Here is a 14,392-nt window from a genome sequence, read left to right as displayed (position 1 = left end):
GGCGGTGTTGGAGCCCAGGGACAGGTGGAGGAGGAGGAGGTAGGAGGAGGTTGGAGGAGGTAGGAGGGATTGCCACACACACAGCAGGGGAACAGCTGACGTTACTGAACCCCAATAACAGAGGAGCGACTGTTGACTGTGCGTACAGCACTTCTGGACGGCAACTAGCGGTGTTGGAGCCCAGGGACAGGTGGAGGAGGAGGAGTTTGGATGAGGTTGGAGGAGGTTGGAGGGATTGCCACACACACAGCAGGGGAACAGCTGACGTTACTGAACCCCAATAACAGAGGAGGGACTGTTGACTGTGCGTACAGCACTTCTGGACGGCAACTGGCGGTGTTGGAGCCCAGGGACAGGTGGAGGAGGAAGGAGGAGGTAGGAGGGATTGCCACACACACAGCAGGGGAACAGCTGACGTTACTGAACCCCAATAACAGAGGAGCGACTGTTGACTGTGCGTACAGCACTTCTGGACGGCAACTAGCGGTGTTGGAGCCCAGGGACAGGTGGAGGAGGAGGAGTTTGGATGAGGTTGGAGGAGGTTGGAGGGATTGCCACACACACAGCAGGGGAACAGCTGACGTTACTGAACCCCAATAACAGAGGAGGGACTGTTGACTGTGCGTACAGCACTTCTGGACGGCAACTGGCGGTGTTGGAGCCCAGGGACAGGTGGAGGAGGTAGGAGGAGGTAGGAGGGATTGCCACACACACAGCAGGGGAACAGCTGACGTTACTGAACCCCAATAACAGAGGAGGGACTGTTGACTGTGCGTACAGCACTTCTGGACGGCAACTGGCGGTGTTGGAGCCCAGGGACAGGTGGAGGAGGAGGAGGTAGGAGGAGGTTGGAGGAGGTTGGAGGGATTGCCACACACACAGCAGGGGAACAGCTGACGTTACTGAACCCCAATAACAGAGGAGGGACTGTTGACTGTGCGTACAGCACTTCTGGACGGCAACTGGCGGTGTTGGAGCCCAGGGACAGGTGGAGGAGGAAGGAGGAGGTAGGAGGGATTGCCACACACACAGCAGGGGAACAGCTGACGTTACTGAACCCCAATAACAGAGGAGGGACTGTTGACTGTGCGTACAGCACTTCTGGACGGCAACTGGCGGTGTTGGAGCCCAGGGACAGGTGGAGGAGGAGGAGGTAGGAGGAGGTTGGAGGAGGTAGGAGGGATTGCCACACACACAGCAGGGGAACAGCTGACGTTACTGAACCCCAATAACAGAGGAGCGACTGTTGACTGTGCGTACAGCACTTCTGGACGGCAACTAGCGGTGTTGGAGCCCAGGGACAGGTGGAGGAGGAGGAGTTTGGATGAGGTTGGAGGAGGTTGGAGGGATTGCCACACACACAGCAGGGGAACAGCTGACGTTACTGAACCCCAATAACAGAGGAGGGACTGTTGACTGTGCGTACAGCACTTCTGGACGGCAACTGGCGGTGTTGGAGCCCAGGGACAGGTGGAGGAGGAAGGAGGAGGTAGGAGGGATTGCCACACACACAGCAGGGGAACAGCTGACGTTACTGAACCCCAATAACAGAGGAGCGACTGTTGACTGTGCGTACAGCACTTCTGGACGGCAACTAGCGGTGTTGGAGCCCAGGGACAGGTGGAGGAGGAGGAGTTTGGATGAGGTTGGAGGAGGTTGGAGGGATTGCCACACACACAGCAGGGGAACAGCTGACGTTACTGAACCCCAATAACAGAGGAGGGACTGTTGACTGTGCGTACAGCACTTCTGGACGGCAACTGGCGGTGTTGGAGCCCAGGGACAGGTGGAGGAGGTAGGAGGAGGTAGGAGGGATTGCCACACACACAGCAGGGGAACAGCTGACGTTACTGAACCCCAATAACAGAGGAGGGACTGTTGACTGTGCGTACAGCACTTCTGGACGGCAACTGGCGGTGTTGGAGCCCAGGGACAGGTGGAGGAGGAGGAGGTAGGAGGAGGTTGGAGGAGGTAGGAGGGATTGCCACACACACAGCAGGGGAACAGCTGACGTTACTGAACCCCAATAACAGAGGAGCGACTGTTGACTGTGCGTACAGCACTTCTGGACGGCAACTAGCGGTGTTGGAGCCCAGGGACAGGTGGAGGAGGAGGAGTTTGGATGAGGTTGGAGGAGGTTGGAGGGATTGCCACACACACAGCAGGGGAACAGCTGACGTTACTGAACCCCAATAACAGAGGAGCGACTGTTGACTGTGCGTACAGCACTACCAGGCAACAACTAGCGGTGTTGGAGCCCAGGGACAGCAGTAGAAGCAGAGGAACACAATGTAGGCCGAAGCCTGATTGGAGAAAGGGAACCTTTAACCCCCCCCCCCAAGGCATTTGTAGCTGAAAGAGCCAGCTTGTGCAGCTCAAAAGATGCAAAAGGAAAAGGTGGCTCTTTTAATTATGCTCCTTGCAAGCACAGAACTAAACACTTATAAAATGTGTCCCCTGAAACCGTGAAACTGTCCCGGAGGTGGGACTTTCCTTCGTAATATGACGCAGCACAGCTGTCATTCCTACCCCCTCGGCGCCGTGCCCCGGCTCCTCATCGTTGTTTGATTCCGTCCCGGAGCCTGCGCTGTTAGGTTATCCCTTGGCCAGGCACACTTAGCGCTGCCCATCTTCTGACATCATTTGGTGTCAGGCTGGCTGCGCTTGTGCGGCCGCGCTGTCCGAGAGCCCGCCTCGCAGTGTGGTCTAATGTAATCCCACCGCGGGCCTGGGATCAGTGGCCATGCGCAGTGCATATCCTCGCCTCTCGCTCCCCTCCCTACGGCTTTTTCAGACTGTGCGCTGCCACGGCCGTGGCATGCTATTACGGATCAGCTGGCACCGCACAGTCTGAAGAAGCCGTAGGGAGTGGAGCGAGAGGCGAGGATATGCACTGCGCATGGCCACTGATCCCAGGCCCGCGGTGGGATTACATTAGACCACACTGCGAGGCGGGCTCTCGGACAGCGCGGCCGCACAGGCGCAGCCAGCCTGACACCAAATGATGTCAGAAGATGGGCAGCGCTAAGTGTGCCTGGCCAAGGGATAACATAACAGCGCAGGCTCCGGGACGGAATCAAACAACGATGAGGAGCCGGGGCACGGCGCCGAGGGGGTAGGAATGACAGCTGTGCTGCGTCATATTACGAAGGAAAGTCCCACCTCCGGGACGGTTTTACGGTATCAGTGGACACATTTTATAAGTGTTAAGTTCTGCGTGTGCAAGGAGCATAATGAAAATAGCTACCTTTTCCTTGTGCAGCATTACTGCTGCACAAGGTGGCTCTTTCAGTAACAAACGCCTTGGGGGGGGGGGGGGACAGGTTCCCTTACATTTCAGTTGTGTCAGCGTGGCGGTCGCAGGACACATTGCCGGCTACACAGCTGGGGATCAGCTGACGTTACTGAAACCCAATAACACTGGGTCGTATGTTTTGACTGTGCAGATGGCACTTCTGAGCCTCAACTGGCGTTGTTGGAGCCCAGGAATGTAAGTTCAGGTGGTTGAAAGATGAACACAACAGGAGACCTGGATAACGTATACAGTGACCTAATTATTTAATCAGGAGGAGGAGTGGCAAATTCCTGCGAGATCCAGGCCTTGTTCATTTTCAGGAAAGTAAGCCGGTCAACGTTATCGGAGGATAGTCGCATGCGACGGTCAGTTAGTACACCACCTGCAGCACTAAAGACACGTTCCGATAATACACTGGCCGCAGGGCAAGACAGCACCTCCAATGCATACTGGCTTAGCTCTGGCCATGTATCCAGCTTTGAGACCCAAAACTTGAAAGGGGAAGAGCCGTCTGGGAGTACAGCAAGAGGGCAAGACATGTAGTCTGTCACCATCTGACGGAACCGTTGCCTCCTGCTGACTGGAGCCGTCTGTGATGGTGTAGACTTTTGTGGGGGGCACACAAAACTGTGCCACAGTTGGGCCATACTGGTCTTGCCTTGGGCAGAGGCACTGCTTCTGCTCCCTCTTTGTGCAGAGCCTCCACCACTGCCTGGACGCACTGAGCTGCTTTGGAATGCACTAGCAGCACTTCTCTCAGTTGGAATGGAGAAGATGATGGAACTGACCAGTGTGTCTTGGTACTCCCGCATTTTTCGCTCCCGGTTCAACGGTGTGATGAGGCTTTCTACGTTGTCCCGGTAGCGAGGATCGAGGAGGGTGAACACCCAGTAATCAGACATGTTGAGAATGTGGTCGATGCGGCGGTCGTTTCTCAGGCACTGCAGCATGTAATCCACCATGTGCTGCAGACTGCCAACTGCCCAAGAAACGCTGTCCCCAGCTGGAGGCGTGATCTCTGCCCGCTCGTCATCACCCCACCCTCGCTGTACACACTGAGTACTGGACAATTGTGTAACTCCCTCCTCTGGACGGATGTCTTCCTCCTCCATTGACTCCTCCTCATCCTCCTCACAAACTGTCCCCTGCCTACGCGTTTGTGAGGAACCACGTGGCGCTGACTGTCCAGAAGATGATGGAAGTGGTGAATCCTCATCCTCCACCTCTTCCACAACATCATCCCTTAGCGCTTGCAGTGATTTTTCAAGCAGGCAGATAAGGGGGACAGTCATGCTGACTAGTGCATCATCTGCACTCGCCATCCGCGTGGAATAATCGAAGGGACGCAAAACCTGGCAGACATCCTTCATAGTGGCCCACTCTGTGGTTGTGAAGTCTGTACGGCGCTGACTGCGACTTTTGTGCGCCTGATACAGCTGGTACTCCATTACAGCTTGCTGCTGCTCACACAACCGCTCCAACATATGTAACGTGGAATTCCACCTGGTAGGTAGGTCACATATGATGCGATGTTCCGGCAGGCGGTGTCGGCGCTGCAGAGCCGCAATGCGCGCTTTTGCCGTGCTGGAACGCCGCAAGTGAGCACACTCTAGGCGGACCTTGTGCAGCAGTGCATCAAGATCCGGATAGTCCCTCAAAAAACTCTGCACGACCAAATTGAGCACATGTGCCAGACATGGGATGTGAGTGAGGTTGCCGAGGCCCAGGGCTGCCACCAGATTTCGGCCATTATCACACACTACCATGCCTGGCTGGAGATTCGCTGGCTCAAACCACACATCGCTCTCCTGCTTGATGGCATTCCAGAGCTCCTGCGCTGTGTGGCTACGATTCCCCAAAAAAATTAATTTCAAGACGGCCTGTTGACGTTTGGCCACGGCTGTGCTCATGTCGGTCGTAACAGGTACACGTTCATCACGGGTCCATGTGGAGGTGGACTGTGACGGCTCCTGCAGCGATGATTCTGAGGAACTGGTGTAAGAGGAGGAGTCAATGCGTACAGAATGGATTCCTGCAATCCTTGGAGTGGGCAGGACACGTCCTGCGCCACTCGCACGGTCTGTACCCGGCTCAACTACATTAACCCAATGGGCAGTGAGGGAAAGGTATCGCCCCTGTCCATGTTGACTGGTCCACGCATCGGTGGTGAGGTGGACCTTGCTACTGACGGCGTTCAGTAGCGCATGTTTTATGTGTCCCTCCACATGCTTGTGCAGGGCAGGGACGGCTTGCCTGCTGAAGTAAAAGCGGCTGGGCACACTGTACTGTGGGACTGCCAATGACATCAAGTCACGGAAGCTGTCAGTCTCCACCAGCCTGAATGACAGCATTTCCAGTGACAGAAGTTTGGCAATGCCTGCAGTCAGAGCCTGTGCTCGTGGGTGGTTTGACGAGAAAGGCCGCCTTTTCTCCCATGCCTGTACTACCGATGGCTGTAGACTGGGCTGGGAGTGTGGGGTTGACTGGGAAAGTGGTGCTGCGGGTGGAATTACAGCGGGTCTCTGGACAACAGGGCCAGAGGTTCTTCCACGGCGATCCTGGGAGGAAGCCGAACCAGCTGCGTGTGAGCTAGAGGAAGAGGCAACACGAGCTGAAGAGGTGGTAGCTGCCGCTGTTGGTTGGCCTAGCTCTTCAGTGTGTTTGTCTAACTCCGCCGGGTGCCTGTTGCGCACATGTTTCCACATGTTGGAGGTATTGAGGTTGGCGACTTTTTGACCTCTTTTGATTTTTTGATGACACACCTTGCATCTGACATAGCAAATGTCATCTGCAACTGTGTCAAAAAAGGACCAGGCACTGCAAGTCTTGGGAGCCCCCCTTTTGACTTTTGGAAGAGACATGCTCCTTACGGGTGCCAAAGCGGAGGCTGCAGGATCCGCAGTCTTCCCCCTCCCTCTCCCTCTTTGGACCGTACGGGGAATCTCTTCCTCAGAGCTGCTCCCACCACCTTCCTGTCCCTGACGCCAAGATGGGTCAAGGACCTCGTCATCCACACTACCCTCTGCCCCCAACTGCTCCTCCCGGGTAGTCTCAGCAGCAGAGCACGCACCAGTAAGTGGCACCTGAGTGTCATCATCAGCTGATGCGGCCTGCGATGTGGTGAACGGAGCCACTGGCCCACCCGCCTCTTCAGACTCAGAGAGAAAAAGCTGTTGGGCATCACTGCACCCTGCCTCTTCTTCCATTTCTCCAATGCTGCTTGGCTGGCCCCCTGTTTCCAAGCCAAGAGATTCAGAGAACAGAAGTAGAGACGGCTCCTGTCCTGGGCTCTCTGTCTGCCTGGGCAATTTGGCAGGTGGTGAAGAGACAGATGGCTGCTCTCCAGTGCTCTGTGTCTGAGAGGATGTGGCACTAATGGAAGTTGATGCATTAGCTGCCATCCATCCCACAACGGCTTCAATTTGGTCTTCACGCAGCAGCGGTGTACGGCGCTCGGCGACAAAGCTGCGCATGAACGACTGTTCCCTCGTGAAAGTGGGTGCTGATGAGTCACCGGTGCCCGCAGCGGGCACAGAATCCCCACGTCCCCTCCCTGCTCCGCGCCCACGCCCACGTGCCTTACTCACTGCCTTCTTCATCGTGGTTGACTGATAAAGAAAAGCAGAAAAGTACTAACGGCTTTGTGTGCTTATTCCTGAAAAACTCCTCCTAACAGGTATAAGAAACACTAATTAGCTAAAGTGTGGACTAGACTTTAATATGAGTTAATGTGGCCTACACAAATGTAAAGTGGTGTAACTGGTGTGTTTGGTGAACTTTATTATTTATTTCTTTTTTGGGGGCTGAACTGACAACGGATAGAGCTGCAGTCACACGGAGACCGTGCAGACAGACGTTAACGGCGCTGTAAGGCCCAAAAACCCTCCTCTACTTTATCCTATGTAGTGTTTTTCCACAAATTAGCTGGAGACGGGTGGAAAGACACTAATAGGATTTTTTTAAATTAATTAGCAGCAGACTACAGTACTTGAAAAAAAATTAAAATTGATTTGGCGGTATGACGCAGTTAACAACCCTGAGCTGGAGACAACCAAGCTACGGCTGCTCACAGACTACAGGGCGAGCTGCAGTCACACGGAGACCGTGCAGACAGCCGTAAACGGCGCTGCAAGGCCCAAAAACCCTCCTCTACTTTATCCTATGTAGTGTTTTTCCACAAATTAGCTGGAGACGGGTGGAAAGACACTAATAGGATTTTTTTAAATTAATTAGCAGCAGACTACAGTACTTGAAAAAAAATTAAAATTGATTTGGCGGTATGACGCAGTGAACAACCCTGAGCTGGAGACAACCAGGCTATAGCTGCTCACAGACTACAGGGCGAGCTGCAGTCACACGGAGACCGTGCAGACAGCCGTAAACGGCGCTGCAAGGCCCAAAAACCCTCCTCTACTTTATCCTATGTAGTGTTTTTCCACAAATTAGCTGGAGACGGGTGGAAAGACACTAATAGGATTTTTTTAAATTAATTAACAGCAGACTACAGTACTTGAAAAAAAATTAAAATTGATTTGGCGGTATGACGCAGTGAACAACCCTGAGCTGGAGACAACCAAGCTACGGCTGCTCACAGACTACAGGGCGAGCTGCAGTCACACGGAGACCGTGCAGACAGCCGTAAACGGCGCTGCAAGGCCCAAAAACCCTCCTCTACTTTATCCTATGTAGTGTTTTTCCACAAATTAGATGGAGACGGGTGGAAAGACACTAATAGGAATTATTTGAAAAAATGTGCAGCAGCCTGCACTACTTCAAAAAAAAAAAAAAAAAAGGACAGTATGAGGCAATGAACCACCCTCCCTGAACTGAATACAACCAGCTATGGATGGCCTATGTGGCTGCACTCAGACTAGAGAGTGGGCTGCACTCACACACACACACACAGAGAGACCTTGCAGATCGCTGTGAAAACAGCGCTACAAGGCAAAAGCAAGGTGAATAGTAGGTGAACACAGCGGTTGCTAAATTAGCCTTTGGAAAGCACAAAGAAGCAAATCGCTATCTCTAAACTGTCCCTCAGTCAGCAAACAGCGTCCTGTCACTAACTGAATTCACAGCAGAGTGATCGCAAAATGGCGCCAGCGACTTTTAAACTGCATCATGACATCATTTCAGCAGCCAATCACAGCCTTGCCAGTACTTTCATGCCCTCCATGCTAAACAGGATGTGCCCACACTTGGAATCTTTCTCATTGGCTGAATTTCTGAATTTTGAATCATGGAACTTCCGATTCCGGTATCCGATACGCGCCAAGTATCGGAATCCCGGTATCGGAATTCCGATACCGCTAGTATCGGCCGATACCCGATACTTGCGGTATCGGAATGCTCAACACTACTAACGAGGTACTATTGTGAGAGATTTTAGAGCTAGCCTCCTATATATTGAGGCATAGCCTGGGGAGGCATTTATGCAGGGGTTAGAATTTATGCACATGTAATCTAAGTACATTTTATGAAAGTATCGGCAGTTATACCATGGCAGTTGGACAGGGCAGGAGACAGGTAAGACACTTAAACAAACCTACTCCCAGTACATTTACAACAAATATTTACCATATGCATTTGTATAATTTATATTCTGGCTGCTGCATTCACTCACATCCACCGTCCTTGCCCTAACTCTTTACACTCCTTCCATGTTGGTCTCTCACTCCTCTCCTCTCCTATGTGCAGCAATCATGCTCTTTTCACATTGCTAAATTGCACAGATCCATTCAGTCCCAACATACGAGACGCTCTCACAAATCACTTAACCATCTGCTCACTCTTTCTATCCTCCTTCTCCTAGTCACAGGAGATATCTCTCCCAACCCTGGCCCCTCATTTTATAGCAAGTCAACCCCCCCAACTGCTACACTCGAAACACCTCTAACCTTATTAATATTCCCTGTGTGCCTTCTGTCTCTTTCAATTGTGCCCTTTGGAATTCTCGCTCAGTGTGTAATAAACTTTGCTTCATCCATGACTTCTTCCTTTCTGATTCTCTTAACCTTCTGGCTCTTACTGAAATCTGGATCCAGCAGTCAGACACCACTGCTGCTCTCTCATATGGTGGACTACACTTCTCTCATACCCCAAAATCAGACAACAGAGCAGGTGGAGGCGTTGGTCTGCTCCTGTCACCCAAATGTACCTTTCAGGTTATCCCTCAAGTACTCTCACTTGTCTTCCCTTCTTTTGAGGTCCATGCTGTCAGACTCTACATCCCTTCTCCATGTGAGTGGCGGTGGTGTATCGTTCTCCGGGCCTCTCCCATCAGTTCCTGGATCACTTTGTTACCTGGCTTCCACACTTTCTCTCCTGTGACATCCCCACCCTCATCATGGGTGATTTCAACATCCCCATTGCTTTTCTCCTCTCCCCCCTGCTACCCACCTTTATCTCTAACCTCCTTCTTCGGCCTCTCGCAGCTTACTAACTCTCCAACGCATGAAGACGGAAACGCCCTCGACATGGTCTTCTCCCGACTTTGCTCAGTGGATGATTTCACAAATTCCCCTCTCCCACTCTGTGACCACAACTTTCTTTCATTCTCTATCAAGAACTGCCATCCCACTCAGGTCACCCCTACTCTCCACACATATAGAAATATACAGGCCATTAACACCCAGAAACTTATGAAGAACTTGCAGTCATTATTGGCCCCTATCTTCTCTCTCTCGTGTCCTGATTCTGGCCTGAAGCATTATAATGAAACACTGCAACGTGCCCTGGATGATGCTGCACCTCCTATACATAGAACAACATGGCACAGACGGCGACAACCCTGGACATGCTGCAAACATGTTTCCTACAGCGGTGCTCAATTTAATGCACATTTTAGTCACAAGCCCTATATAAAACCAAACCTAAATGTGCTTACCCATCATCTGTTATGGCAGGACCCGCATCACGCCGCCACCAATGCTCATTTCGCTTAACTTTTTTACGGTGTGGTTACCATTTAGGCTTGGTTGTACATAGGGCTTGTAACTAAGGCTGTGTGCACACGTAGCATATTTTTCGCATTTTTTTCACGGTTTTTCGCTATAAAAACGCTATAAAACCGCAAAAAAACGCTTACATTAAGCATCCTATGCAATAGAATGCATTCCGCATTTTTTGTGCACATGCTGCATTTTTTTCCTGAGCGGAATCGCATTCCAGAAAAAAACGCAGCATGTTCATTAAAATTGCGGAATCGCGGCGATTCTGCACCCATAGGAGTGCATTGATCTGCTTACTTCCCGCACGGGGCTGTGCACACCATGCGGGAAGCAAGCAGATTATGTGCGGTTGGTACCCAGGGTGGAGGAGAGGAGACTCTCCTCCACGGACTGGGCACCATATCATTGGTAAAAAATAACGAATTAAAATAAAAAATAGTCCTATACTCACCCTCTGATGGCCCCCGAAGTGTTCCCGCCTCTCCGGTGCATGATCTCTCTTCCGTTCCTATAGATGATGTGGTTCAGGACCTGTGATGACGTCACTGTCTTGTGATTGGTCGCGTGACCGCTCATGTGACTCGCGCGACCAATCACAAGATAGTGACGTCATCGCAGGCCCTTCACTGCACTCCAGCTATAGGAACGGACGCCGCTGAGGTCTGCAGGTGAGTATAACCATGTTTTTAATTTTTTTTTATTATTTTTAAACATTCGATCTTTTACTATTGATGCTGCATAGGCTGCATCTATAGTAAAAAGCTGGTCACACTTGTCAAACACTATGTTTGACAAGTGCGACCAACCTGTCAGTCAGTTTTCCAAGCGATGCTACAGATCGCTTGGAAAACTCTAGCATTCTGCAAGCTAATTATGCTTGCAAAACGCTAGTTTTCTGCGGGTATATGCATGCTAATTCTGCATGCCCGCGGCAGGAGGCGCAGAATTGCCGCGGAAATTTCCGCGGCAATTCTGCAACGTGTGAACTTAGCCTGACATGTGCATTAAATTGACTAAATGAACAAGTTTACCTATATTTATTCTATTGCTTCCCATGTTGACATTAGCACTCGGCACTTTACTTGATATTTACATGTCTATGCCAGGACATTTGCAGCCATTATTTACCTGATCCTGCTTTGTTGATCCATATGTTTTATGTCTATGTCTACTATATGGTTGATTTATTTATGATGTTAGTACTATTATGTGATGTATAATAAATACCGGTATATACTTTTTTTATAGATTCCTTGGACTTGGTACTCCTATATTTTCTGGTTGGTATGCAGCCTAACTACTAGGCCTCAACTAGAAATTGTGTAGCATGCTGCAACTGTTCAGCTGTACAACAATCAGTTGTTGTAGTCAATGTGGTAACAATAGATTAGAGTAGTAATATGTTGTAATCCATTTACAGTGAAAAATTATCGTGAATATGCATTCCTAGGAACAGGAAAGATATATATCTTGGTACCGTGTTAGCCAGTAGATAGAAAAATATTTAGAATTGAGAGTCCTCAGTGGTTGATACCTTTTAATGTAAAGGTATACGCTATAAAAGGTATCAACCACTGAGGACTCTCAATTCTAAATATTTTCCTAGGAACATTCATTTCATGATAGTCATGTACAAAAGATCATCGTTCCCGGCAGCATATCGTCCTGTGTAAGCAGGATCGGCACTGACAAGAACAATGGCAGCCGATGGCCTATGTGCAGTGAACAATCAATCAGCGATCATTCAGTACATATCCCCTGCGCTGTCTGCCTTCATACTTGATACTGATTAAATCGAGATGTTTTGAAAATGTAGTCTCCATTTTTTCATGATGTGCATATCACTACCATGTCTATAGATCCTGTGATTTCCAGGAACAATACATTAGAATGGTTAACTTGGTGATGGGTTAAAGATGAACAGATCACTTTGCGCAACCACAATCCATGTCATTGCTCTCTGGGCAAGTACAGGATCTGCACGAATTTCCTCAGCTTTTGGGATTCTTAGCACAGCATTTAATTTGGTGGCTTGGTGTGACGCCATCTGTGCAGTGTGCAGCCCACATGTGACATCTAACAAGTCCGACTAATCATAAGCCGAGCCTGGGATCCCAAAAGGTAAGGAAATTCACATAGCCCGTGTCCTTGGCCAGAGACCACTGACCTGGATCGTGGACCAGGGTTGTGTGCAGCAATCTGCTCATCTCAAGTTAGGGTTTCTAAGATATTACTAAAATGTAAAGAGGTCTTCATATATTACGACTTATGGACATTTAGCAGGGTTTTAGTCAGGAACCATGATAGCAAAATTGGATCCAATCACCATCTGGTCTCTACATAATGCACATCACATTGTATTATGTCATGCTGCACAGGATCTGTATGGACTAGTACGATTATATAATTGTAGAATTACCATATTTCCCGGACTTATAACCAAGCAAGTAACCATCTTATACCTGAGGAGTCTCAGTATTGCAATTATTATAGATCCCTATTGGTCCATGACCTGAAATACAAGATGGATGGTACGTGGCAACATATTATTATTATTATTATTATAGCGACATTTATTCCATGGTGCTTTACATGCGAGGAGGGGTATACATAATAAAAAACAAGTACAATAATCTTAATACAAGTCACGACTGGCACTGGAGCAGAGAGGACCCTGCCCGTGAAGGCTCACAATCTACAAGGGATGGGTGAGGATACAATAGGTGATATCTGTTGATTTAGGTAGTGCTTTTCAAAATGCAATTTACCATGCAATTACATTAGATTAGGTAGTACAACTCATATGTATGAAATGCAGTATCAGCTAATCTATGCGACAAAGTCACCGTCTAGCTATAGATTAACAAGCAAATCAGAAAAGTAAATATGAGGCAATGTATATAAATCCAAGCTTATGAATACACAGTAATATCACTTTTGTTTTAAGGCTAAACCCAGGTGAGATAAAAGCCAAATTATGCCGGTATTGCCCATGAGAACCACAGAGGAACCTGTATAGTATTTAACAGCATCCTGCCCAGTTCTTCAGGCAGTATGGGATCTAGCAGGCCAAGCTATGGGAGAATGAAAGGGAGGGAGTGGGTGGGAGCTAATGGCCATGCTGGAAGACGTGAAGCATCTAAAAGGGGAGGTATTTGGATGTGACCCGTCAGTGTGATTGAACATGAGGATAATGGACGTGGATGTATGAATATGATGCCTGTCCTTTCACCTGCAGCTCAGCTGCTCATCTCCTCCACATGTCTGACATGGCAGTAACAATCAGACGCACACAGCAGTAGGACGAGCTGGCATTACCTGCTTTCTGATGACGGGCTGGTACAGATCCGATGAAACCCAGTATTATCAATGGAGCAGTTATAGGACAGATGCAGCACCGGGGATGGAGGAGAACACACATAAACACAGGCTGCAGCTCAGTCTCTCCGGGTGACAGTCATGAACGAGAGGTGGCCGGGGTTTCCGGGAGCTCCAAATAAAGACAAGTGTTCTGGAGGCTGCAGACAAGGCAAGGGAGAGGGGAGGGACATATACGAAAAGGAATGACAGCTCCAGTCTGTAAAAAAACGCATGCCATCTGACTATAGTGAAAGAGGAATACAGGTCTGTGCACATTCTGAAAAATTTCACACGTACAGATTAGCCTTTTATAGGATGATGAGGATGAAGAATAAATAAAAGCTATTTACTACGGAATGCGTTTGATTTTAGAAAATACCAGGGCAAAAATATATAAAGAAATCTTCAAGATCTTTGTATTCAGGCTTGGGGACTGGCCCAATGGGGAACAGGTGAATCCCCGGTGGGCCCCTGTGCAGGAGTGTGCCCCCCCATATGAGCAATGCTTGGCACAGTACACATGATGCAATCTATGCAAGGGCAACTGACAACATCTTATTTAGCAAACTACTCATTTTATTATTTTACTGAAACATAGGTTGAAATTACATAAAAGAGCAGCAGCAAAGATTCTGTACACCACTACACTGTGAGCTTGGTACATGCACTAATAGATGCAGGGAACATATCCCATCTTTTTCAGTGAACCAACTGTAAGCCAAATTAATTTTGGTGCAATATTGTTTTAGTGTACTTTATGCTACTGTCAGTGGTGTGACGTATGGAA

The 14,392-nt window shown here is 49.4% G+C and overlaps 1 protein-coding gene across 2 annotated transcripts in view; it reads right to left on the bottom strand.

The window, feature by feature from the left end:
- CAP2 (cyclase associated actin cytoskeleton regulatory protein 2) overlaps window positions 1–13,782 on the bottom strand; it is a 189,380-nt gene extending 175,598 nt beyond the window's left edge. For both annotated transcript variants that reach the window (XM_077269938.1, XM_077269939.1), the window contains exon 1: window positions 13,564–13,782. The gene's annotated coding sequence lies outside the window, so the exon portion shown is untranslated. The remainder of the gene's footprint in view (window positions 1–13,563) is intronic.
- Between the last annotated feature and the right edge of the window lie 610 nt (window positions 13,783–14,392).

This window comes from Ranitomeya variabilis, chromosome 6 (assembly GCF_051348905.1).
Source record: "Ranitomeya variabilis isolate aRanVar5 chromosome 6, aRanVar5.hap1, whole genome shotgun sequence".
In the NCBI taxonomy this organism is placed as follows: domain Eukaryota; kingdom Metazoa; phylum Chordata; class Amphibia; order Anura; family Dendrobatidae; genus Ranitomeya; species Ranitomeya variabilis.
This window is presented reverse-complemented; position numbering and strand designations above follow the sequence as displayed.